This window comes from Acinonyx jubatus, chromosome B1, assembly GCF_027475565.1.
Source record: "Acinonyx jubatus isolate Ajub_Pintada_27869175 chromosome B1, VMU_Ajub_asm_v1.0, whole genome shotgun sequence".
In the NCBI taxonomy this organism is placed as follows: Eukaryota; Metazoa; Chordata; class Mammalia; order Carnivora; family Felidae; genus Acinonyx; species Acinonyx jubatus.
The window spans coordinates 44,085,435-44,107,144 of NC_069382.1; the positions used below are offsets into that span (position 1 = coordinate 44,085,435).

The 21,710-nt window shown below is 47.1% G+C and overlaps 1 long non-coding RNA gene across 1 annotated transcript; it reads left to right on the plus strand.

The window, feature by feature from the left end:
* The first annotated feature begins 8,397 nt into the window (after positions 1–8,397).
* LOC128314394 (uncharacterized) lies at positions 8,398–20,302 on the plus strand. The gene is made up of 3 exons (XR_008295991.1): positions 8,398–8,643; positions 16,728–16,806; positions 18,571–20,302. It is a non-coding gene; the product is annotated as an uncharacterized LOC128314394 (long non-coding RNA).
* Positions 20,303–21,710: the final 1,408 nt, after the last annotated feature.

Consider the following 21,710-nt stretch of genomic DNA (forward strand, 5'->3'; position numbering starts at 1 on the left):
GGGCTGGGGGATGACACATTGGAAGGTTGAGTAAGATTCTCAGAAGAAAGTCTTTACTACAATGTTGTTGTTATTATTATTATTATTATTATTTTTTTTTTTATTATTCTGTGATGACCTTATTCAGTTTTGTCTATAATTACTGCACTTTTTTTCAGGGTGAGAGAGGAAAAGGGACCAGGAAGTGCTCACCAGGTGGGGTATCACTCTCTTTTGTGTCAAGTACTTCTTTACAGAGGACAAAACCCCAACCACAGTGCAGGGAGCATTCTGTACCTGTTGGCAGAGCTCCACAACTGACAATGAATGGTCCCACGTTGGCAAGCAGGCTGGGTGCCCCATCGGCTAGTTTCATCTGGTTGAGCTTGGTTTGGTTGGTGCCCCATTTGCCTCCAGGCCTTGAGAATGTTTCTGATGGGGCAGGAAGGTGATAATAAGGCCTCTTAGCACCACTGATTAGCCCCTCTTGCTTCTGTCCCCTTGGTTCCTGGGAAGTTAACACGTGTGGGCTTTTCCCTTGGAAGAAGCCCAACTGGGTCATTCTCGCTGAAAATAGATCCTTGATCCAGAGGGTTGTTTTTATTTTTCTTTTTTTAACAGCAGGTCTTTAATGCATTGTTATGACCTTGGGAACACTGCAAAATAGAATGGCATGGGGCATCAAGGGTATAAGACGGCCCAGAGTCTTTTCTTGAGAACTGTGCTTTGCTTTGACATATGTCTTGCTTACTTAGTTTATTAGAATTAAGATATCTTCCTTTATGAGTGAAAATATATGGTAGGATTTCTGTTGAATATCCTTACCTGACCAAATAAAAAGTTGGCAACAACCTTATCATTTCTTTTTTTTTTTTTTTTGAATTTTTTTTCAACATTTTTTATTTATTTTTGGGACAGAGAGAGACAGAGCATGAACGGGGGAGGGGCAGAGAGAGAGGGAGACACAGAATCGGAAACAGGCTCCAGGCTCCGAGCCATCAGCCCAGAGCCTGACACGGGGCTCGAACTCACGGACCGCGAGATCGTGACCTGGCTGAAGTCAGACGCTTAACCGACTGTGCCACCCAGGCACCCCAACCTTATCATTCTAACATTCCCTTCAAAAATATATTTTTCATAGATTGGTGATACACAAAAGACAGTGGACAGATATAGAGAGATTAAATACTCCATGAGTCCTCATCTAAGCCTGATTTTTTTTACTTTCTGTAGAAGAGTATACTTTGCCATCGATGTCTAACTTTCCTTATCTGCAAGATGGGGGCGGAGACTAGGCCACCTAGCTTTATATAGATCAACTGAGAAGGTGATTAGGGTAAGAAAAATCCATGAGGAATGAGGTAGGCTGAGAAATGGCCTTCAAGAGATATCTACTTCCTAAGCCCTGGAACCTGTGATAGTTACCTTATGTGGAAAAAAAAAATGGAGGGGGTGGGGAGGTCTTTGCAGATGGGACTCAATTAAGGATCTTGAGAAGGGGAAACTGTCCTGGATTATCCAGGTGGCTCTAAACAAAATCACACACATCCTCATAAAAGGGAGGTGAAGGAGACTGCAGACACGGGAGAAGGAGATGTGAAAGCATAAAGCAGAGCAGAAAGAGATTTGAAGATAATGTCCTTGCAGATTAGCATGATGTAGTCACAAGCCAAGGAATGCCAGAAACTACTAGAAGCTGTGAGAGGCAGGGAATGGATTCTCCCCAAGCACCTCTGGAGAGCATGGCCCTGGCCTTACTGACATCTTGATTTCAGCCCAGTGATACTGACTTTGGACTTTTGACCTCCAGAACTGTGAGAGAGTAAGTTTCTGTTGTTTTACACCTCCGACGTTGTGGTAATTTGTCACAACAGTCATAGGAAACTAACAGAGGATTCCAGACTCTAAGCTCCTTTAGACTAGGGATTAATCCTGTGTTTCTTTAATCTCTCAGACAATGCCTTGTCCTTAGCATGGACATACCTAGCTGCCCACACCTGTAGATGAGATGGCTCGGCACCGATCTGCTATTTAAGGGCAAATCTTCTGAGTCTTCTCTTTTAGGGCCTGTAGACATTTCCTGGATTGTTGGGGACATGTAACCGTGGCTCTTTCTCAACTTCATTTTTAGAAACATTAGACTGTCTCCTTGACGTTACACAGAAAGAGATGTTCTTTGCAAGGCAGTGGTTCAGACTTGAAAGAGGCATATTTTTTAGCAGACAGTGGGATGAGAAATGGGAGTCTGTGCCACGAACCCTTTCTACGAACAGTGCGGTGAAAGCATACCTTTTCTTGGTTCAGGTCCCTTCTGAGTAAGAATTCGTTTCCTGTTTTGCTTTTCAACCTGAGAAGTGACTGTCAGCGGTTGAATTATGTCCCCCTCAAATCCACGTGGTGAAACACCTCAGAACGTGACCTTATTTGGAAATAGCGCCACTGCAGATGTAATCAGTTAAGATAAAGTCATTAGGGTAGGCCCTAACCCAGAGTACTGCTGCCCTTATATAAAGGGGAAATTTGGACCAAGACCCGCAGACATGGGGAGGATGTCACGAAGGCAGAGATGGCGTGATGCACCTACAATTCAAGGAACACCACAGATTGCCAGCAAACCCCTGCAAGCTAGGGGAGAGGCATGGGACAGAGTCCCCCTCACAGCCTCAGGAGGAACCAATGCCGCAGATACGTTGATCTTGAACTTCTGACTTCCAGAACTTCGAGACAACACGTTGCCGTTGTTGAAGCTGCTCAGCATGCAGTGCTTTGTTATGGCGGCCCGAGTCAACAAGCACAGTGCCACCAACTTGTGCTCTATGTGTCTTGCCTGCACCTTGTAGGGAGCAGCTAAATGAAAGAGAGAGAGCAAGAGGGAGAGCTCGTGCTTGCATGCAGGGCAGAAGTGCAGCCTTTAGAAGTGTGGCCTTGATGTCTGAACAGCAACCCTTCCACACCCAGCAATTTGTCTGCTGCCTGTGATAAGAGGATCCATGGAGTCTCAAAGCCACCTCCCTGTCCTAATCCCTCCCCAGGGAGCCAACCTTTCCCTCCAGATGGGGTCAGTGAAGGAAAGTAAAGTTTCAGTCATGCCTTTCAAGTTGCCCTCCCCTCCCCTCTCGCATTGGTCTCTCCCCCTCCCCCACCCCCAGCCCCCCTTGCTTCCAAGTGCCCAGCCTTGTCAGAAGAGAGGGGACCATCTGGTTAGTCCTTGTTTACTGCACACCCTGCCAGTTTGAGCTTATTAATCATATTTACCCAAGTATCTTAATTACTCCCTGTCTAGCAACTTGCTTTGCACTCAGCTGTTGACCCCTCTTTTTTTATTCCTTTCTATCATTAATCATAGGCGCAGCGTGGGTACAGGAATTCCTGAAGCTTGGATTTCGCTGGCACCGTTACCACTCCCAGAGAGGAGCGGCTGGAGTTCACGGCTGGTTCCTGACAAACTTCCTAATTAATCTGCTGAAGATCAGAGGAGGACTAATCGGGGCTGAAGACTGTGTTGGGCCCATCCCCCCGCCCTTTCCGTGTGTGTGTGTGTGTGTGTGTGTGTGTGTGTGTGTGTACCGCGCGCCTGTGCACACACTTACAGTGCTGAGCTTGGCAGGAGAGAGTCTCAGCCAGCGATTCAGCACAATAGCATTCCTGCTGCTGCCACCTACCTTCCCTGCTTTGGGAGGAGGAATTTTCTTCTCTTGCTTAGAAGTTTCCAGGAGTCCCCACTCCTTCTGCTGGCGGATGCATGGCAGAATAAACATTTTCCAGCCCACTTTCCTATGGGACCAGAATCTCGGGGCCCGTGCAGGCAGGAGCTGTCTCGTGCAGAGCGGATCAAAGCTTTCTCCGGTGGAGCCAAAGATCGGGGGGCCTCTCAGGAGCTCAAGATGCTCCGGGGCCCAAGACCGGCCAAGTCCAGGGGCGGCTGCAGACCTCAGGAGCACCCGCTGCAGGGTGCCAGGCTAACAACTTCCAGACAGACAGCCGCCGCACGGGAGGAAATGCAGAGCCGAGGACAGCTGAGCAAGAGTAGGAAGTCTCTCGAATAAGCCGTGCCCCGTGTGCCCCTTTCTCTTTTCTTTAGCAGAAGGCAGCGGGCAGGCAACGAGGGCCGGGCTTCTTTCTTTCCGCCGGGCCTGAATCTCCAGGCCGAGAGACACCATTAAGGAGTATAATTTGTTGATCCAGGCTCTCCTTGCGTTTCAGTGCAGAGTGGCATCGTTTTCTTTATGACCTCGTAAAGTCACAGCCGAGAGGCCGATTTGGAAAACAAACTGCCTCAGGTTGACAGATAATTAGATACAGGGGACATATTATATGCCTTTGCATATAAATGTGCTCCGAGGCGTGTTGGTTCATCTGAAGTTGAGGTTAAAGGCGCGCCAGGTATTCCTGACACATCAGGATATATATTTTCATACGGTCTCGGGCGCTGTGTTGGTTTTATAGCCCTTTCATCCCGGCGCTGACTGATGGCGACCGAGCGCAACCCAACTTAAGAGGAGCGGGGCGCTCGCTCACCCATGAGCCTCTGCGCGGCCGCTGGGCTCCCCACCCCCTCGCGACTCCCCCCCCTTACCCCGCCCTGGCCGAGGGGCTGTTCTTCAGGCTTCCATGCCTTGCGCATGACCAATGGCCAGCCTGGGCCGGGGGTGGGAGCGGGCAGGATCCACTTTTCTTTTCTTCTCCCCCCTCCTTTTTTTCTTTTTTTTTTTAATTCTGGGGACCCATTTAATAACAGTTACAAAACAGGGGACTCCCAAGACTGAGGCAGACCCTGGTGGAGTTCCATACAAGCTAAGCCATGGAAGTGGCTCTTTTCTGGAACGTTCTGCGGACTGTCGAGGCTGCTGGTGGACAGCTGCCGCTGCCCAATATGGAGGCTCGGCCGTGCTGGGGAAGCTCTTCCGTCCCCGGGAGTCAGGTCTGAGAGCCAGGGCCTGGCGCCAACCCGAGGAGGATGGGTCTCTCCTTCCCCTGCAGCCTCAGGGCCCCGGGCTGGGGACAGGTCTCTCTGAACACACGGTTCCAGTCAAATTCATCCCCACCAAAATGTAAAGAGCTTAATTTAATGCCCGTCGGGAGTAATTTCAATTTAAAAGTGGCATTACAGCCGGTGGCTGAAAGAATGGCTTAGCGGTTAGTCATCTACCGTTTGGGCGAGTCACTTAATCTCTTTGAGTCTGTTTCTTCATCTTAAAATAGGAATAAGAAGCCGTGCTCACCTTATAACGCTGAGAAGATTAACTTCGATAAAACTTGTGGCCCAGCGCTTCCCATACAGTATCTGGCACGTGTTAACTGTCTTTAATGAGGAAGCTTAACAGAGCTCATCCTAGTAAAAAAGGAGGAGAGAGGAGAGGGCCTCGACCCCAAGGAAGGGGCTGTCTGACAGGCCGTCTCCTCAGCGCCGTGTGGAGGCGGCCGTGGGCTGGTGAGCTGCAGAGGCCCCTGATTCTTGGGAGGTCTGGTTTGGGCCCTGCCTCTGATTAGCTGTGTAATCCGGGCATGTCACTCCCTCTCTCCCACTGGTTAGTTTCCTCATCCGTAAAATGAGGGGCCCTCTGAGGGCCGCGGGGGGGGCGGGGGGGGCAGCGTCCGACCCCTGGTCGCCTCGTGAGGCGGGTCTGTGGGGGGCGCTCTCCTGTCCTCTGCCAGGCGTCCGGCAGGCCCGCTGTCATCCCTGCCGCTGCAACAGGCCTGTGTGGTTTTCCAGGCCAAATTAGAGGGCCGGGGGTGGGGGGGTGGGAGCTCTTAAAAAGACTTCAGGGTGATGGCTGAACAGTTCTCAGCTTGAAATGATCCTCCTTCTTCAATCTTGCCAGGGATCTCTATTAGAAAGGGACAGAAGGAGAGAAAGAGAGAGAGATTGAGATGGAGGGAGAGAAAGCAGACAGAGCAAGAGAGAGAAGGCAAAAGGAAGGAGAGGGAGAGAGAATAACCTCATAGGCCAGCCCTAAGCCCTGTTGAAGGAGATGATATAAATAGAGTTGCTGTCACTTTGATGAATTAAATCCTCTGTTAATTAGGATGCATCGATTTAAGGGTTGTCCAGGCAGATAGTCCTTTTCCCCTTCCCAGCAAGTGATAGCAGAGGGAGGAAGCAAGAGAGGGGTGGCTTTCTCTGGTTCTTGCCTGATGGCTGCTTTCTCTCCCAGGCTTCATTTATTATCCCACAACATGGGCACTGCAGTTTTCTCCATGTGCCATTCTCTTTTCAGCTGGAGCTTGGCCGTGGGCTACACAGGAGCTTTCTGGAGAAAGGACTACCTTTGAACCCCACGACCTTCTGCAGTACCTTTTCACAAGGTGGTCTGTTGAGAACAGAGTGAGGGCCCCTCGGTTGTTCTGTGGGCAGCTCTCTCTTTAGAGCCCCTCGACTTCTGGAGCCATTACTCGGCTGGCCAGCTGGATGCCATCCTTGTAAACACCACTAGGGCAAACCACTTTTGGTCCCAGGAGTTGAGGCTCCAGGGGCCTGTTCTGGATACCATTTCCAAAAGTGAAGATATATTGTTCACAAGGACCTGGAAAATCTGAGTGTAGACTGAGTATTCCCCGAGTATGAATGGTGCAGCACTTTGTAATACTGGATTCATGAGTGAAAATACTTTGGAGGAGCAGGACATAAAATTGGCAAACTGATTCATCTTCTCTTGACCCCTTCGCTCCCAAGGGGCCCATTACTCAGGCAAAGGAAGTGAGTTCCTCGCGGCGTGGAGACATTGTGTGTGCGTGTGGAGGAGGGGGGGCTTCTCATTGGGCTTCCTTGTGATTCAGAGTTGTTTCATAAATGGAACAGAGTCTGTAAGAGAAGTCTCTCACATTTGGTCTTTCATATCAAGACTCTAAAAACCCTGGTGTCACTCAATGAGGGAACTCTCACGTACCCCCTCCCTTAATTCCCTAAAGTCTCATATACACAAATATGTGCATGCCTTCCCAAACGAATGCTGAACATGTCTTTCTGGAATTGCTTCAGCAGTTGAGAGAGGAAAGAGTTTCCTTGGTTTTTGTTTTTTTTTTTTTTAAAAAGAAGAACAGAGTTTCCTTGGGTTGAGGAAGAAGAATAAACTCATAAAGATGGAAGTGTGTTTGAGTGTGTTTGGAATTCCAGACCCACCGACTCTTACCCAGCTGAGGGGATTTGCTGTGTTTTCTGTCCTGGCTCTCAGGTGATATGTGTCCCTGGCTGCCAAGAGAGAATCCTTGCTTGGATCATCTGGTCACAGGCCAGAATCTCTTTGTTCCCTCTACTGTCCTCTGTAAGGGGGTCCATGTGGCCACACGGCTGGAGAACCTCTCTACTCTCTTTGTTTCTACGCCAAGGGGATCCATAGGGTGGAGGTAAAATTTTTCGTAGCAGATTGTGTGTGTGAGCCAGAAAGAATGAGGTGGAGGGATGGAGGAGGAGAGGGAGCAAGCAAAAAAAAAAAACAAACAAACAAACCAAAAACAACAATAACAACAACAACAAAAACAAGACAGGAAAGAGAGAAAATGACAAGAAATAAATTAGCAAGGGGCAGAGGCAGGAAGAGAGAAGAGGAACCAAGAAGAAATTCCCAAAGTGGAAGTGAGCCTGCAGGCGGGAGGTGGAGAAGAAATCCTCAAAGAGAAAGGAGTGGAGAGCAAGGTTGCCGGCCCAGCTGGGGAAGGCAAGACACAGAAATCAGGAGAAGGAAGAGAAGGGATCAAGCAGGTGCTAGGAACAGAAAGGGAGAGGGGGTTGGTTGGGAGGGGAGAGGCAAGAGAGGAAGGCGAAGAAGAGGGGAGCAGCCACCAGTGGGGGAAGCAGGGGGAGCGAGAAAGTGCTGTGCTGTGTGGATTATTGTGTGTTTGTCATCTGGAATGGTATAAGCTGTAGGTACAGCATCTCCTGCCCATGATTTATGGTCCCTGTCAGGCAGGGAGCGCGCTTTGTCTGCTGTAGCGTGGAGGATGAATGCGTTTCTGTCATCCCAGCCTGGCCAGCCTTTCTCTCTCTCTGCTCCGAACGCTCGCTCCCCATTTCATGCCAGTGAACATAAACAATCTTTTGTAAACCTGACAGTCACACTTGCTTCTTTGGAAACATAAAGCAGAAATGTATGACTCGGCTTTCATTACCCAATTTCCTACGCTATATAAAAACACTCAGGAAAGACATGTAAGTGGTCACGAAACCTGGGAAATTGGAAGTGTCCTGGAGGGGGGAAAAAAAGTGGAGGGGGAGGAGGGGAGTCTGGAGGTGGGAAGCTGGTGAGGAGAGGAGATGATGTGTCTAACCCCACCACATCCTTCCCAGAAAATGCTGTCTGATAAACTGGGCCATCCAGACACATAATTATATTACATTTCTGAATAATAGACATTTCCTGCCTGAAATGTTGCTTCCCACCCTCCCCCCCCCCTTTTAACCCAGAGTGCAGTAATGAAACAGTCTTGAGATCAAAGCTGGCTGATAATGTTGCTTTGTTTTTTTTTCCCTCCTCTCTTCTGCTTTGCATTTTTCTTCTCTACCAGCCACTTTCCACCAAGTCAAAAGTGCAACTTCTTTTTAAAGAGCTATTAGGGTGCAGTTTGCCGTGATTTCTGAGCTGGAGCGCCTCAGCTGGGACAGTGAGATCTACCGTGGAGAATCCACATCCATTCCTGACGTCTGGAGCCTCACTAGGGCCAGAACAGGTGAAGGGGGTCTGTTACCACCGAGGGCTGGGGTGTGGCTCCAAGACACCCTGGGGCCTGGCCTAGAAGCCACTGGACACCTTCCCAGGACACCTCCTGGGAAGAAGAAGGGAAGAAGTCATGGGTGACTTCTCTTCCTGCCTTCAGTTACATTCAGCTGTAGTCTCCTACCCAGCAGAGTAGAGGGGTGCTCGGGGGATGCTCTGGTCCTTTCCATCGTGCTGGGGTTCTGGCCTCGAAGGCCCCGGTAAACAGAGTTCCTGGTGAGGTTCCTGACTGTGGATCTGGGAAGTGACAGCAATTTGTTAATAATTATTGTAATCATGTCATTCTTTCAGATCAAAATCTTTGAGAGGCATCTGTGAGCTGCCTTAGTTTCTTTGGCTGTCTGCCTTTGAACATAACAGGGCCATGGAACATCTACTTAAGAGTAGACTGGGCAAGCTGCAAACGCCAGTCCGGCCTGTTCATTCACTCAGAGACCCGGAAGTCACTCTGCTTCCTTGAATCTCAGCTTTTCCAGAAAGACAGACACCCCATTCACCTGTCTGCATCTCTCTCTCTCTCTCTCTCTCCCCCTGTCTCTCTCTCTCTCCCCGCTCCCGTCTCTCTCTCTCTCTCATGCACACACACACACACACACACACACACACACACACACACACAGAACACAGTTTCAAGGACTGGAATATTATAATTCAAAACAGTTTTGAATACCTACTAGGTGTCCAACACGCTAATAGGTTCTGTAAAGTGCATGCCCTCAAAATGACTGTTGTTGAATGGGAAAGGTTTTGATAGATAGACGTATAGAGCTTGACGAGAAAGGCCTATTGTAGACGTGCATGCCTCCTTCTCTTCCCTCTCTTTCACCCCATCCGTGCCCAAGTTTTATTCATGATTCTTCCAAGGTTGCACTCTCATCGACCTCCTCCATAAAAACCTCCTGCCCTCTACAACTCCTGGTGAGTGGTCCGTCCCCCTGAATGTCCAGAACTGATAATCTGTTCCTCATCGGTGGCAATTAATCATATGCTGTCTTGTGCCAATTCTCACATTGTTTTCAAGTGTTCGTGTATACTAACCATCTCTTGGGGTTGAGATTTTAATCATGTCTTGTGGCTTTTAGGACCCCCCTCTCACTCAACACGGGGATTTGTTATATAATACACCCACGACTTTTGGAAAGCATAGGTCCCAAGACTTTTTCAGATTCCCCAATTTGTCCCAATATATAAAGGCACGTTTGTATAGATTTCTGACTTTTTCCCTAACAACATATCCATAAGGAGTTATGTTTAATTTAAAAATACTCACAGTTTAAATATCTTTTAAACTCACTCAACAGCCATTTCTTTTTCACAATGCAACATAGTTTTTATTATTTCAAAAGAATTAACGTATGCATGGTGAGTATTAAACATGAGAACACATGGAGATTTGGGTGATGGGGCTTGGCTAGTCTTACTCATCAGCTGAATTGTTCCCTTCTGCCACTAACCTTTCACTAGCCATGCTTCTCATTTGTACCTCAATAAAATTTTATTTTATTTTTTCTGGTTATGGGACTGTGGGTTAGCTCACATATAGAGACAACCACTAAGGAAAAATCTACTGAGTATCTCTGCAGTGGGTGCCAAAAATCTGTTGGTTATTTGGAAATTAAGTATACCCCGAATGTCCTATGAACCCTTGCTTACTCCTCTCTCCCACCCAGCCCCTCCCTCCTTCTTTCCTTTCCCTTCGCCTTCCCTTTCCCTTCCCCTTCCCCTTCCCCTTTCCTTCCCCTCCCCCTTCCCCTCCCCTCCTACATTCCTCCCTTCCTTTCTTCCTTCTCTCTCTTTCTGTCTCTCCCTCTCTTCCTCCCTCCCTCCCCTTTCTTTCTTTCATGATACAGGGTTTATTTGGTGTTTTATTTGGTACAGTCTTACTTGTAATCTAAGGAGGTAGCACAGTGTAGTGAAAATACATAGGCTTTGGCCTCAAGTCCTGGTCCCACCATTTTACTGGTTATGTCTTCTAAGGCAGATAAGTTCTTTGAAGCTCAGTTTTTTCATCTGTAAAATGGGCAATGTAATAACTCACCCAGTGAAGATTAAACCTATAATGACTGTTGCATAGTAGGTATTTAATGTTAATTTCTTTTCCCTCTGCATCATCCACTACAGATATATCCCCCATTTCATGGCATTCAAAATACAGGGCTTCAAATAATCTCAATGCTGGCAATACTTAGGTAGGAAATAAACAGGCAGCTTGCTGAGCACTCCTAACTGTGATATATATAGACTCTGATACAGGCTTGGATGGCTTTGGTACTCTGGAGGAGCCCTTCCTCTGTTATTGTTAGGCATGCGCATTGGACAAACAAAGTAAGCACAATGAGCTGAATTTAATACCTGCCAGGCAGCAGAACAAATGTCGTTGATCTTGCTGATACTATATAAAAAGCACAAAAGTGGATCTAGTTTGGTCCTATGGCGATTTATAATCCTTTTGCTATACTAGGTTATTTTCAGTAGGACGGACATTCTTTTGCCTGCTGGGGGGAAAGGCACCAACTTGTACAAGCTGCTTATACCACATCATTAGGAGACAGCCTCAGAAGTGCCCAGAATCAAGAGAGTACAAAGCAGAGAGGGAAGAGTTGGGAATACAGTTTCAGGTTAAGAGCATCCAATATATGGAAAGCATAGATCCCCTCTCACCTCTAACCGTCCCCCCATAGATAAAATTAAGGGAAATTATTTATAAGGCAGAAGAATTTCCCCTCCTTTTAATGATTCTTAGAAGTAGCCAGCTTCCTGAGCGGGTATACAGAATCATTTATACTCAACTGAATAGGTACCATCATTTTATAGGGGATCTGGGGAAGACAGAAAGATGACATTGGAATGTGCTGTTTTACGGCTATAAGATGACAGATCTCATTCCCAGCTACCAAAAGGAGAAGGCGTTTATTTTGAGGAGCTTTTAAATGGTGATAACGTTAGTGTGCTTTCAGTATTTGGTTGGTTGGTTCTTCTGTAAGATCTTGTCTGGGGCCGTGGAAAAGAGATGTGTGTAGGTGTCTCAGCCATACTTTTGGTTTCCAAACCCTGAAGCTGGCCATTGCCAGCGTTCGGTACTCGGGATAAGAAGGCCCAGCTCTGTCAGCTTTCTCTCATTATTAGATAGTAGCTAAAGGGGCTCATTGGTGTGAGCAAACCCACCACAACCCACGCTCTGCAGTTCTAATCTTGTTTGGATCATTGAAGTGTAGCCCATCTTCTCTATTGATTTTCTACTGCTGTGAAAGACATTACCCCCAAACTTAGTGGTTATTATCTCACACTTTGTGGCATTTGGAAACAGCTTATATGGGTATTTCTGGCTCAGGACCTTTCCTGAGGTTGCAGTCAAGACACTGGCTGAGGCTATAGTCATCCGAAGGCTTGACTGGGGCTGGAGGATCACTTTCCAAGTTAGCTCACTTCCTCACAAGGCCTCTGTTCCTGCCTGGCTGTTGACAGGAGGCCTCAGTTCTTTGCCAGATGAACTCCTTCCACAAGTCTGCTTGGATTTCCTTACCACATGGCAGCTGGCTTTCCTAAGAGCAAGTGATCCAAGACAGTGAAGAGGAAGCTACAATGTCTTTTATGACTTAGTCCCGGGAGTCATACACCATCACTTTGCCACATTCTGTTTGTTGAAAGTGAGTTACTGTGTCCAGCTCATTCGCAAGGGGAGGGGAATCAAGGTTAAAAAAGCCTTTCTATCTTCCTTTCTTTATTCTTACACATTTATTAAAAAATCATAGCCTTCGACCTTTATTTCCATTCCTAGATGTTCCCATTTTCATACTATAAACTTACCAAAATGGGATGTTGAAATTGAATGAAAATATAAAATAACAAATGAATGCTTTTACAGATATTTATTAAGTACGCAAAACCAAACTGAACGAAAGCTTGTCGTGAATATTTTCTCTTCATGATTCTTTTTCATGGGTTCCACTGGGTAAGGCCCCTCCCCTACCTTATAGGTTTTCTTTATAGACTTTCTTCATTGCCTCAGGGACCTTCAAGTTGTGTTTAAATTTATGATCATTTGTTTGGGCAATATTTAAGAAATTTGCACTGCCAGCTCAATGAGGTTGTTCAATGGAAGTTTTTGAATACTAAATCACGGGGAAGGTGCAGTTTCCATAACAGAACCTCCACCGTCTTTGCTTCAGGGATCTCCTGCTCTAAATGTAGTGCCTATCGAGTCAGCTAAGATGTTGCCAAACTTGACTTTGGCCAGCAGAGCAGTGTTTTATTGAGTATCAACACTAGGATTTGTTATTTACTGGATGGCTGCAAATATGGTTTGGTCATTTAGTAGAGAAGGTTCCACACTCAAACTGGAGACTTTTAGCAGACTACTGAGCCATGGATGACATTCAAGTACACAAGGCTGGCCCTATCTAAAGTTTTCCTAAGTCCTCAGTTAGGTTCACTCATCCAGTCGTCTGTTTATTCAACACATGTTTACTAACCCCCCACTTTGTGTCAAACCCATGCCAAAGCAACATGGCAAAGATTTTCCAAATAGGTCGGAGAAAGTATTGAGATGGGGAAGCTGGGGCTGGATATTTCTCCTGACAAAGAGCTGGCCACTGGACTGATGTTCAGGAGACTCTAAGCAGCAGTGACTAATTAAAGAGAGTGACCCAGGACACCTTTTAAGATCTTGGCACAGAAGCCCAGATGTAACACCTGGGTTCAGGGTGGGGCTAGCTGCCAGAGATAAAGGAGACAGCCAATTATCAGACCTGAGGTCAAATTAACAGCAAGCAACACTCTAAGCTAAGTCCTGGACCTTGGAGAGCATCAAGTTTCCCAAGCGTGGGGAGAGGACAGCTGCAGAGACCCGGAGTCCAGCTGGACCCAGCACATCCCAGTTGCTTTCATGTGGTGGAGATTTACTGGGATGCTCTGCAAAAGAGGAGGAGACAGAACGAGGAAGGAGATGTGATGAGCTAGGAGAACCCACGGGGTCAAGAAAGGATCCCTGGCGTGTTCCCAGCACCTCCCCCACAGGGCCCTGCTGCTTAGCCACCTACAGAAGAAATGAAATCCTCCTGCCTCCTGATGCAAGGCGGAGGGAGAGGCCTCAGGGGGAGGCTTAGAAGGGGGTACCCTGTTTTGTCAGATCACACAGGCACAAAGTCCCTTGGAGGCTCAGGGAGCTTTCCACCCTCCTCTCAGGCAGAGGCAAGCTCCTTCTCCTCAGGGGGTTCATTTCAATGTTAATGAGACGAAGAAGGTGGGCAAAGTTGTTTTCTTCTAAAAATTCCATTTCACCCTTCCTTGCTCTCTGAGCATACCTCTCTGATTTAGATTCACTGTGTTTAATTAAAGCTGTGTTTGTTTTTTCTTCTTCTTTTGCTCTTTCCACTTCTTGCCAAATCCTCTCCTCCTCCCTCTACTCCAGGAGACTGAGTTCCTCAGGCTGCCCCTCAAGTCCCCCCCGCCCCACTGGGCCTCTGTGGAAACCTCTGGAGGCAAGCAGGGTGGGGCTTCTCTTTCTCCACATTGCCATCTGGGATGAAAGGAGCGTTTTGCATCGGGAACCGTGGTAGCACTAGGCAGTGCTTTGGATGCACATACCCCTCATTTTTGGTACACCTGAGAACCCAGGGAAGAAAAACCTGGATTTCCTGGAGACTAATTAATGAGGACAGGAGAGTTTCCCGGTGGATGAGAGAAGGCTGGAACAGAAAATGGGGGAGGCAGGTTCTCTGCTTTTGGGAAGTACTCTCCCCATCAGACAAGGATTCAGAACAGGCTTCCTTTAAACAGCTAGCTCCTCTACTGCATCTGAAATAGGATTTAATCAACAAAATGGAGACTATAAAATGTGGTAAGAGTAGAGATGAGTATTAGCTACTCTTTATGTGCCAGGTCCCGTGGAAGCACTGGAAGCCAGTGAAATTTTTACTGAAGCTTTAGATTAGTTTACCTATTTTATATACGAAAACATTACGACTCAGACAGGTTTTAAGATTCTTGTCAGGGTGCCTGGGTGGTTGGGTCGGTTGAGTATCTGACTTCGGGCCCACATTGGGCTCTGTGCTGACAGCTCAGAGCCTGGAGCCTGCTTCAGATTCTGTGTCTCCCTCTCTCTCTCTCTATCTCTCTGCCACCTCCCCGCTTCATGCTCTCTGCTCTCTCTGTCTCTCTCTCTCAAAAAAAAAATCAACATTAAATTTTTGTTTTAAAGATGCTTGTCAAAGTTCAAACCACTTGTAAACAGTAGAACTGAAATTTGAATCTAGATTTAGCTAACCTCCAAATCACACATTTCCCCACTATATCCCAAAAGGACCTCAAAGATCATCTAGTCCTGAGCAACTCAGGCTGTACTGATTTTTAGAACCTATAATAGCCATCTACTGGGGACAGAAAGGCTGTGAGGCATTTCACATTGGGAGACTCCAAATCTGAGAGGAAGGGGTGGAAGGTATGCCAGTAAGCTATAGCCACAGCTAGCTAATCAGAGGCCTTGATCTGGCTTGACTCTCTACTATGATCAGACATCTGCTTGATGGAGTGCCTGGGCCTGAACTCTCGGTGCACAGGCCAATGGTCTTTCCACCTCTCTATATTATTGACCTTCACATCTGCTGGGTAAATTGAGGCACCATAGCATTCAGTATTTTCTATACATGGGGTGCTCGGATTGGGAAGAACTAGTATTCCTTGTCCAATGCTATCAAGGATTATTTATCTTCAAACTCAGGGCCTCCCAGTAGAAATAGAATACAAGCCACACGTGTAATTTAAAATGTTTTAGTAGCCATTTTAGAAAAAGTAGAAACAAAGAGGGGAAATTAATTTCAATAGCGTATGTTACTTAACTCAACATATCAAAAATATAAGCGATATAAAAAAAAGCAATATAGGAAGTGATGAGATATTTTACTTTTTTTTTTTTTTTTTTTTTTTTTGCACTTAGCGTTCAGAATACATTGGGTACTCTTCACTTACCACACGCCTCGGTTCTGATGAGCCTATTACGAGCATGCTATAGTCACCGCAGCTCGTGGCTGCTGTATTAGAGAGAGCAGCCCTAATTCGTGAGCTCTTCTGAAAGCAGGAGAGTCGATCCAGTTACAGGCTCTTCTCCCTGGAGCAGAGCTTTCTGGTTTCTCGATTCCAAAGGGAAGATTCGGAGAAGCAGACAGGTGTGTCCACTTCATCTTTTCACGGATAACCCTGCAGAAAGCATCACAGGGCTGACAGCAGCCTTTTCCAGCAAAGATGAGCTGCCAGGGGGAGGAGTTGGGTCCTTGTTGACGTGTGGCCCTAGGTGCACAGAGCAATTCGGAGGGGATCACAAACTATGGCTGCGGAAAATGCCTCCTGTTCCTGTTGTGCATTCGGATCGAGACAAAGATCGACTAAGTGTTTTACAAACAGTGAAGGCAAGCTCGGCCCTCGGGAAACTGTGAAGCAGGAAAGGTTTGGCTTCAATGTCCTTATTATCCCCTGAGCTTGCTTCTGTCCCTCAGCCTGCAGTTCGGCAGAAGGCTCTGTTTCACCATGCTCTACCACCCAAGAGCCTTGATATTTCTTCTTTATGGCTGCGGGGCTGGGTAGAAACAGAGAATGTAGGCTGTGGCCTCCTTTGCTATCACATCCAGTCCTACGTTGAGGCCTTGGTGGTTTGAGACTTTTGAGGAAACTGACTTTTACTCGGTGTACGAAGATGGGGTAAGGTGTGTAGATTCACTGCAGACAGGGAGGAGGTATTATGGCTCTTGTATAGATGACAATCACCAACTGAGTCTCTGGCCCTTTGTTTCCTCGTCCTTGGGCACTAAGACCTCTTCATGACCCTGTAGGGGAAATGCACCTGGGACTCTGAGACCAGCTCCCATCCTTGGGCAGGGATGAAATAGAAGACTTGAGGCCATTAATCCTCAGATTTAGCTGTTGGTTGTGCTTGAACTTGCACATAGTTTCAATGCTTCTGCTTGTTTTCTTTCGATTTCCTGTGATTCTGGATCCTTCCTTTAAACTCTTGGTGCTTTTAAAGATTCCTATCTTTTCCCTTAGACATGTGGTACCTTAAACTTACATCAAACTCTGCTTCAGATGGGAAGCCGCATTCTGGTCTTGCCTGATCATTGATAAGGTAAGAGAATTCTATTGAACCAAAAGAAACAGTAGGTATGTTTTACAAGTGCTAGTGTATTTATTCTAGACAGCACTATATGGTATGTGTTTTATATTTGAGGAACGAAGGGGAGAAAAGGTAACTCCCTCTGCTATATTGTTTTTTGCCCCTCTGTTATATTGTTAAGCCATATTGCAGAAGAGTGCAATGGAAAAACGGATTCCTTACTTTATAGCTTTTGTGTCTACTGGTTCCTCCCAGCATTGTGCTGCCCCAGGGGGGAGGTGCTTTAACAGCCCCCTGATTGTGTGTTAGTCAGCTCAGAAATGAAGCCAGCAGGCTTATCAGAATGATAGAAATCAAGACCTGATGGTACGTAACATTGTGACGTAGTCACGTCGTCATGGAATCAGCTATAGAAAAGGCACGCTTGCAGCAACTGTCTTTACGTTGGCCTGGATTCCACCAGCTTCCTCCTTACCTTGTGACCTACCACACCTTCCACACACACTTTGCTTTGGCCACGCTGGCCTACTTACCGTTCCTCAACTCATCCGACCTTTGCTTTTACTGCTGTATTTCTCCAGAAGGCTCATCACCCCACATTCACGAAGCTCACTTCTTTACTTCCTTCAAGTCTTTCGCCAGATGTCACCTGCATGGTGAGATTCTCCGGACCAGTCTCCCTCCTCTGTTTCAGGTGCGCCGTTTCCATCCTGTTCACCTGTCTTCATTGTCTTCATGGCAGTATCATTACATGCCATTAGCACATACCCTTATTTGCTTGTTGCCTGTCCTTTTTGCTGGAATGTAAGTCTAAATAAGGGCAGGGACTTTGATTTTATTCATTACTGTGTAGAGCACAGGACAGCCTATGTTACCTGGGAAATGAAAAATAAATGTTGATGAATAGTTAGTTGAAGGAAGCATCTGGTCCACATTCCACCCGTCCATGCCATCCTAGACAGATCTGGCTTCTTCTCAGATATCTTGAGGAACACTAAACTCAACAACATCTATTACTGGATAGCTCCACCTTTTCTAAAGGTCTGTGTGTGGAAAGATGGCCTGGTGGAAAGAGCACCAGAATCTTTCTAATAAGATAAACCTTGGGGGTGCCTTGCTGGCTCAGTCGGTTAAGCATCCAACTCCTGATTTCGGCTCAGGTCATGATCTCACAGTTTGTGAGTTTGAGCCCCATGTTGGGCTCTGTGCTGACAGGCTCTGCATGCCTGCTTGGGATTCTCTCTCTCTCCTTCTCTTTCTGCCCCCATTCTCTCTCTCTCTCTCTCTCTCTCAAAACAAATAAGTAAAGCTTAAAAAAAAATTAAAAAATTAAGCCCATTTGTTTAAAAAAAAAAAAGATAAGCTTGGACACCTGGGAGAAGCCTGAGAAAAAGTAATAGGCTGTGAAGCCCTTAGTCTGCCCTGGTCTTGCCATCACTTCTCATGGGATGTCGGAGAAATATTTTCATCTCTCTGGCCTCAGCTTTTTTTCTTCTAAAAAATAGGATTGTGTAGACATGTTAGAAACAGGGTATCATGACCAGAGCAGAAGCCTGCAGAGATGCAGAAATCTGGCACAAGTAAAACAGCCATGTTGTTCAGCCTAAATATTGAATCTTAGAGAGTGTCTCACCAGGTGTGTGTGTGTGTGTGTGTGTGTGTGTGTGTGTGTGTGTGTGTAAGCACATAGGTAGATAGACAAGCCATCTCAAACTTGCCTGAAAGGTCCACTTGGCCTGGGGCTGCATCCACTGTTTCTTTCTTATTACTCCACAGGGCCTGCACAGAGACCTGGACCAGCTCAAAAGGTTGATAACTGACTTAATATAAGCACAAGAATAACTACGCATTTATGTAAAATCTTTCTCAAAGGAGCGTTCAGCACTCTGCAGATAATGGACTTATTTATCCTTAGAGCACTTCTCTGAGGCAGTTAAAGGACAGGGGTGACCAGACTCATGTAATAAATAATGTCAAGGACAGCATGAGGCAAAACTAGCCTATACGTCTGAGGCCTTGGGGGAGATGGGATGGGCCCAAGGTCACCCAGGGAGTTGGGAACAGGATGAGTGTCCATGCTCCAATGAGGTGATTCATTCTTTCCAGCACCTCTGCTCCTGGGACCTGACTACATGTCCCCCGGGCTGGCTCCTGCTTACACACACATATCCCAAGGCATATTCTATGGGATATCAGAGGTGCTCTTATCAGTGCATGGCTTAGTAAGCTCCAAAAATATTTGGTTTCACAGAGTCAAACAGTTTTCTTCACTAGAGGACTTTGTAGACGCATTAACAAGTTACTTTGTTCATTGCTAATATCCAGGAGGGATCTCCAATATGCGGAGTTACCCAAATTTATTTGTCCATGGACATTTCCTTCCCCAGAATCTCATTGGATTGGTGAAATGTTGATTTCTTAAGACGTGGTACCGGGACTTCCCTAGTGGAAGGAGATACCTGGGTTTAGAGAAGATGTTGGCAAGCCAGGCAGGGATGTGGGTGACTTTGTAAGTCTGGCTGTTACTGGATGCTAAGACAGCAAGAGGGAAAACTACCCTGTATGAGACAAAGGGAGGAATGAACTGTTTTTGTTCCCGGGAGGGAGGAAGAAAGAGAAGAGGAGAAGAGAGAGAATGGGTAAAATAAAGAAGCCAGGGCCTGGGTGGGATCAACATTCAGTGAAACTGCAGGTTGGTGGGGGAACAAAGGACATTTTATACGGATGCTTACTGCCTCATGTGGAACCGTCAGAGGTACAGTGTAAACCTCTCTCCATTATCTTCTCCTCCTCTTTATAGGGCAGTCTATTAGGGTCATGTGCGCTTTGTAGAGTGGTGTGTGTGTGTGTGTGTGTGTGTGTGTGTGTGAAGGGATTGAGAAAGAGCTTCATTCCATCCTTGAACTTTTGTGGACGGCAAATAGTATTAACAGACACAGGAGCCTAGAGGCAGAGATGACCATGAGAGGTAAGCCTTCCGGTGTCCACATAACACTTTAAGAGGGGTGGGCACTTGGGCCTTGAGCTAAACTCCCTCGGATCTCAATTGCGGCAACGGATGTGGTGTAGATCAGCTGACTTCTAATGCTGTCCTCTGCCCTGTCACCCTCGGGGCCTGACTACCCTCTCCATTTGTACCATAGTAGCTCGGGCATCTGGAGCCACGCGGAACACATGTCTTCAGACAGTGATTCCATTTCCCTTCAACAGTCTGTTCTCCAGATTGAACATACTTAATTCCTTCCACATGTCTCGTATGACGAGTTACCAGACTTGTCACCATGCCGGTCACCCTTGTCTGGACAGCCTCCAGGGTTTCAACGTGCCTCTTGGGATTTAACACAACACAACAAGTGTGGTCTGCACATTGCCAAATACAGCAGGGTCTCTGCTTTCTGCGATCTGGACCTTCTGCTTCTACTGAGGAAGCCTACGTCGGACCCAGCCTTGTTTTTATTCAGCGGCCACGTCGGGTTCTTGGCTCCACTAAACTTGCAGTCAACTAAAACCCTGGTCAGGTAATAAATACGTCCTAGCCATTTTGGTCACAGCTGTTCAGAGTGTGTGGTATTGTGTTGTGTGATGATTATGGTTTATATCGTGTTGTGATGGGGGAGGATGTCTTCAAATACATGCACATGTGCACGGGCACTGAAAGCTACCATGTGCCACTTTCGGGAGTGCCTGGGTATAACGAAGTGATAATTAACAGCGTCAGTCACCAGCAACTTTTTTCTCTTCTTCCTGCACGACGCAGCTTGTTTGTCAGAGCGTGCCGATACACTAGTGATAGGTGCTATGTAAACACATAGGTAGACAGACAGAGAGAGACCGGCAGACGGTGACTGTGGAGTAGTACGGAGACCCCATTGCAAACATCCGTAACAGTAATGACAGCCACAGTGTATAAACAGAATTCACCTTGAACAGCTTTGAAGTGCTTCTGGGGTAGGAGGTAGGGATGGTGAGGGTGTCAAGGGCTTCACTCATATTAGCTGAGCTTCTATGTTCTGTCAGAGTTGCGTTAAAATCTCCTGATGGAAGTGGTTCTGGAGGGGTTGAAAGCCCCCAGCGAGCCATTTGTCGTTGGCCCGTGGCCTTGTAGGACCATGGGCTTATGTGGGGAGGGGAGAGAGAAGGTGCTTTCTCTTCTCCTGCTCGCTAGCTGTGGGACCTTGAGCAAGCCAACCTTTCTGAGTCCCAGCTTCTTCGTCTGTAAAATGGACTTTTCCCAAGTGGGCTTAGGGAATATTGGGAGGGTAGAACCAGTGCCCTGATGCCCTGGAGGAGCCATAAGTTAGTAACCTGGCATAGTCCTTTCCCCTCTTAGTCAAGGTGCTGTTTGGAGAGAGAGTGGCCCAGTCACTCACTCATGCAACATTCTGTGAGCCTCTCGGGGGGGGTCAGGCTTAGTGGGGGGGGGCCCTGGGCTTTCACAGCAGACCATGATCCCATCTTCCTAAGCCAGCAGATGGATCAGATCTGCACATCAGTAACCACAATGCAAGGTAGAAATGGGAAGCATTTTAAGAGGTCAAGATAACGTGAAAAGGAAGAGTGTACTCTTAGGGGAGGGAGGAAGGGAGGTCAGGAGGGGTTGGCATTTATGCTGATCCTGAAGGAAGTGTAGGAGATGGACACAGAGGGGGTCAAGAGGAGCTCCATCTTTGGAGAAGGGAAGAAGTAGGACTCCCATTTGATGCAGAGTGATCTGATCTGATTTGGCCCTTACTCCAATTACAATCACAAACTAACATTGCAAAGCATTCCACATGTGAGGCACTGTGTGGACTCTCTCTGCAAAGGCAGGGCTGAGGGTCCTGGGGTTCTGTTCGGTAGTGTCCCAGGATGTGGGTAGGGAAATCCTGAGAGGTTGAAAGTCAGTTCCAGGGGGTTGGCCTTAGTTGGGCAGGTGA